Source organism: Zonotrichia leucophrys, chromosome 12 (assembly GCF_028769735.1).
Source record: "Zonotrichia leucophrys gambelii isolate GWCS_2022_RI chromosome 12, RI_Zleu_2.0, whole genome shotgun sequence".
Classification (NCBI taxonomy): Eukaryota; Metazoa; Chordata; class Aves; order Passeriformes; family Passerellidae; genus Zonotrichia; species Zonotrichia leucophrys.
The window spans coordinates 19,979,600-19,984,251 of record NC_088182.1 but is presented as its reverse complement, the minus strand read 5'-3'; the positions used below and the strand labels follow the sequence as shown (position 1 = coordinate 19,984,251).

Sequence of the window (4,652 nt, the reverse complement as noted above, 5' to 3'; positions counted from 1 at the left end):
GGGGAGGGCTGAGCTGGCTCCTGCTCCCAAGCACTGATGCACCCAGCTCAGCTCTGCTCAGCCTCACAAACCTGGCACAGGGCTTGCTATGGGACTGGGGAAAAGTGCAAAGCCCAGTGAGAACCTTACAGGGGAGCTGGCAGGTCAGAAATTACCCTTCAACTCACACTGCTTTACATCAAGTTTTCCCAAATAGACCAAATCCAGCTCCTGCATATAGAAAATGCAAGTGTTCATCCATGCCTCTTGACATTCACACAATCAGTGTCAAATCCTGCAGAGCTGGGACTAAAATCTCCGGATTCTGTAACTGATTTGCATGCAAGGATTGTGCACTGGATTGTGGTGACATTCCAGCTTCCCCAGCTGTGCTCCAAGCCCTGCTTCTTTATGTGGGAAATTGAGCAAAATAGTGTGTTTTACATTGCTTTATGTTCTTGTTTTCCTTCGGGAAGGGAAGGGAAGGGAAGGGAAGGGAAGGGAAGGGAAGGGAAGGGAAGGGAAGGGAAGGGAAGGGAAGGGAAGGAAGGGAAGGGAAGGGAAGGGAAGGGAAGGGAAGGGAAGGGAAGGGAAGGGAAGGGAAGGGAAGGGAAGGGAAGGGAAGGGAAGGGAAGGGAAGGGAAGGGAAGGGAAGGGAAAACCCCTACAAAACTCCAAAACCTGAACCATTTTTACTTTGCAAACACCAAAGAATCCTGATCAGAGTACAAAACAGAGTAGAATTTTAGCATTGTTAAGGCTGCAGCCTTCTCTTTCGTGCCCTGCAGAAAGCAGTCCCAGCTTTTCCCTTGCTGCCATTCTGCTCCAGCCAGACAAGTTGTTCTGCCTGGTTAAACCTGTGCTGTGTGTTTCATGAGCAGTGTAAAAGATCCTCATTGCTGTTCTAAAAATACAATGTACTCAACAATCCTAATCCAACAGTGCAAGACAACACAGGTTTCTTTCATTAGAGGATCGTGGTAGGTATTGCTGAATCTAGTTCAAACAATTACCACTGAATTTTATATCTGCAGGCAGTGTAATAAACTGGAATATAGTTTTCACTCTGATCAGTCACATGAGAAGTATCTTCTTACTGCTGCATCCCCTTAAGCATCCTTATTCACCCATATGTGCATTCTGGCAAGTGCTGCCTCCTCTCCACCATTATTTGATGTACAGACCTCAGCCAGGGCTCATTATTTTGGGAGTGAGGCAGCCCCTCCTCAAAGTGCCACTGAGGATGCCCCCAAAGCCAGGGCTGAGCCCAAACTCAGGGACTGATGGACTGGGTCAGAGCACCCAGCCAGCAGTGTGGTGATGGGAGCAGTCTTGTTGGTTCTTAATCTTCAAGTTTTGGGGGTTTGTTGCTGTTTTGGTTTGGTGTTTTTAAGAATAGTTTCATGAGGAATAGAAGGAAGTGGTGAAAGGAAAGATTTACTAAACTCTTCACAAAATAGGTTTGAGTTATTGGTCCAAATTAATGCTCTGATGTGTTTTTTTCTTCTAAACCCTTTTTCTTAGTTGTGCACAAAATGCAGCACGAGCTTGTCACAGATGAAGATTGGGGCCTTTTTTGAAGCCACAACACTGCTGCATGTTGCAGTTGACCCCAGTTTATTTTAAAAAGAGCAGGTGGACAAGGTGAGGCCAAGGGTGTTAACGTGAGTCAAAAAACAAGGGGGAAGAAGTCTGCTAAATGAAGAATTCCAAGGTTTGCACACTTCCTGAAAAATTAATTTCTTGATGAAGTTTCCTTGCATTCCTAGATGAGCTCTGCTAGATTTCATGATGTGGGGATCAGTCCAGAACAAACCATGGCCTGGGATTGCAGAGGAGGGTGGGAGGTGATGGGCATGAGAGAGCAGGGGCAGCCCAGACCTTGCCTGTGCATGAAAATGTGTCACTCCATGAAAGGGACTGCTGGGGGTCAGCTCTGACTGCTGCCTGGGCCAAAGGAGCTGCAGCCCACAGGGGTGGGAAGGATCTGTTTGCAGACCTCAGGGAGTGGAGGATTATCCTCATTAATTCTATGTGTGAACATGAAAATTAAATAAGGCCAATGAATCATGTAAGAGAAACAATTTTAAAAGCTCAGGGAACTTGAACTCGATGAATTTCCATTGAATGTTGTCTCATGGGCTGCAGTGTCACTCAGGGCAGTGTGTGCATGTACCAGGTTATCACACATGCTCAAACCAGCTCCCTCCCCAGCAGTGCTGCTCCAGGGGGCAGGTGATAAACAAAGAGCGCAGGCAGGTCCAGAATAGATGTTCCTAATTAGCTTTTTTCTTTTTTTTATGTCTGAGCTGTGAAAATTGGCTGCAGCACTCCCTGTGATTACACCTTTGCCTAGTACAAATTTTGCTGATGTTTGGTTGAGGGAGAAGCAGCAATTACGCAAGGCACAGGTGCTGTGGAGTACTCCAAGGTGTGCTGCGGGAGTAAACAGCCCTGCAGGATCAATTTCCCCGTGTTTCAAAGCAGAGCATGTCTTCTGTAAATCTGCTGATGCTGAAAGATGTGGCTCCTCACATGCCCAAATCTCAGAGCCAAACAGCCACAGAGAGCTCCGGTAAGGGAGTGACCCCATTGCACTTCTTGAAGGTTGGGCTCCAATGTGTCATGCAAAAGTAAACAAACATCATGTCCTGGTATAAAAAGGGCTCAGTGCTCCTCATCAGTGCAAGGTTTCAGGCTGTTGGTAAGGGGAACATGGAGAATTCTCATTAATGCTTTATCTGCTACAAGAGAGAAGGCAGCACGGGGATGGGGAGGGCAGTGATGTTCTCCCTGCTGCTTCTGCCTGTCCTTCTGAAAAGGCAGAGAGTGCAGAGGCATTTCAGGCCCACAGGTGCATTTTGAGTATTACACTGACTCCATCTACTCCTGTGAAATGCTCGCACAGTGAAATATCCCCTCCCACAGAAATTCACCTCTGCTTTATCCAGTGTGACCCAAAGAGAACACAAAGCTGTCTTCTCATAGGATTCCAGAATGGTTTGGGTGGGAAGGGACCCAAAGATTCCCTCGTTCCAACCCCCTGCCATGGGCAGGGACACCTCCCACCTGTCTGTGTCCCTCAGGAGCTCCCAATCTCCTCCTTGCTAGTGCAGGCTCTGCTGGTTTATCTCTCCCCTCTCACACACCTCTCCCGATCTTTGGGATTCTCCTGTGTTCTGTGCCTGTAAGAATTTCCCCTTCTTGATCACACTATTTTGTATCTTCTCTCTGGTGCCTAAAATGCTTCAGTCTTCTGTGCAGTGCTGGTTAATGAGTTTAAACTGAATTTAAAATAGCTTCAAGATAACTAGATATATTTTGTAGGGGGAAAACTAACTGGAGAGACAACGAGAAAATCCCTCCTAACATGTTCACTCTGAACATTGAAGGGTAATTCTCTAACTTGTAACTCAGCCTTGGTTTTGTCTCTGTTAAATTTATGTCTTTAAAGAGTCTCCAGCACACATTTGCTCCCAAAATTTCACTGGTAGTTGCAGGAAAATGGTACCTCAAGGACACTGTGAACTGCAGAATGGCAGATTTCCTTGGGCTGGAGACAATGCAGAGAGAAATCTGCAGCTGGAGGGATGTGACACACACATAGCCCAAACACAGGGAAACCCAAACACACACCAAGAGACCCACCCCAGACACACCCCAAGCAAACTCTCCTCTTCAGATGGAGCCCTGCAGGAGGCTTTTTGTAGGAAACACAGAGTAAAAGGTGTTGTGCAAGCCCAGGGCCTGGCACACAGCTGGGTTTACTTGAATGGAATGGGAGAGCAGGGGAAGGTGGGGCAAGGCAAGCCCGGGGCAGGGACAAGGGAGGGGAGGATTTCCACTGGAATGGCTGGGAGAGGATCGTGTGGGTGCCTCTGGAAAGAAATGGTGGCTGTATTTACTCACCACCCCAAGCTGGCATTTGTTTGTGGGCAGGGTGGAAGGTATTCCCCTTTCTGCTGGCCCTGCAAACATGAAAAAACTGAGCTGGTGGGTGAGCTCCATTTGTGGGTGTGAAAGGATATAAACCAGGGGGAAATGGTGAGTTACTGCTTGGTTAACTGTGGAAAGCTCAGGAAAATGAGTGGCTGTTTGTCACTGGACAAACAGAATGTCTCTGGAGGGGAACTGCCATGGGCAGCACAGTCTGACAGCTGCTTTTGGGGAAGGATTCCTTTTATCTGCAATGCTGGATGCAGCACACCTGTGTGAAAGTCTCAGTCAAGTGAATCCTTGCAAATAGGGCTTTGTGGAAAAGAAAGACTCTGGTTTGGCAAATGCAGCACAGCTTTCATGAGATACTTCTGATTAATGTGGATTTGCCATCTCTGCCCCACCATCTGCTACCCAAAAATAGAAAATTTGGAGTGATGCTGCTGCTGCCTCTAAGCTTCCAGCTAGGATTCAGGCTTTAATGGAATAATTACATCGCAAACCAGTGAGATCTTGCTCTTGAGCCATTAATGATCATTCCAAAGGTGAAATTTGTAATTTGCTGTTTTCCCTTTCCCTCTTTTGTGTCCTTGCCTCGCAGGAGGTGGTCAGCCAAGCTGTGCTGGCCATGGCTGGTGTGTGGCCATGGCAGGGCAGGTTGGGAGCTCTGGGCTGGCAGAAAAACCTGTCTGAAAATGGGCTCTGCACCAAAACTGCCCTGGTTTGAAAAGCAGCTC

The 4,652-nt window shown here is 47.5% G+C and overlaps 1 long non-coding RNA gene across 1 annotated transcript; it reads right to left on the bottom strand.

Annotated features, from left to right (window-relative positions):
- Positions 1-1,649: 1,649 nt before the first annotated feature.
- LOC135453335 (uncharacterized) lies at positions 1,650-4,105 on the bottom strand. The gene is made up of 3 exons (XR_010441844.1): positions 4,033-4,105; positions 3,889-3,947; positions 1,650-2,677 (listed from the first exon to the last, which is right to left on the bottom strand). It is a non-coding gene; the product is annotated as an uncharacterized LOC135453335 (long non-coding RNA).
- Between the last annotated feature and the right edge of the window lie 547 nt (positions 4,106-4,652).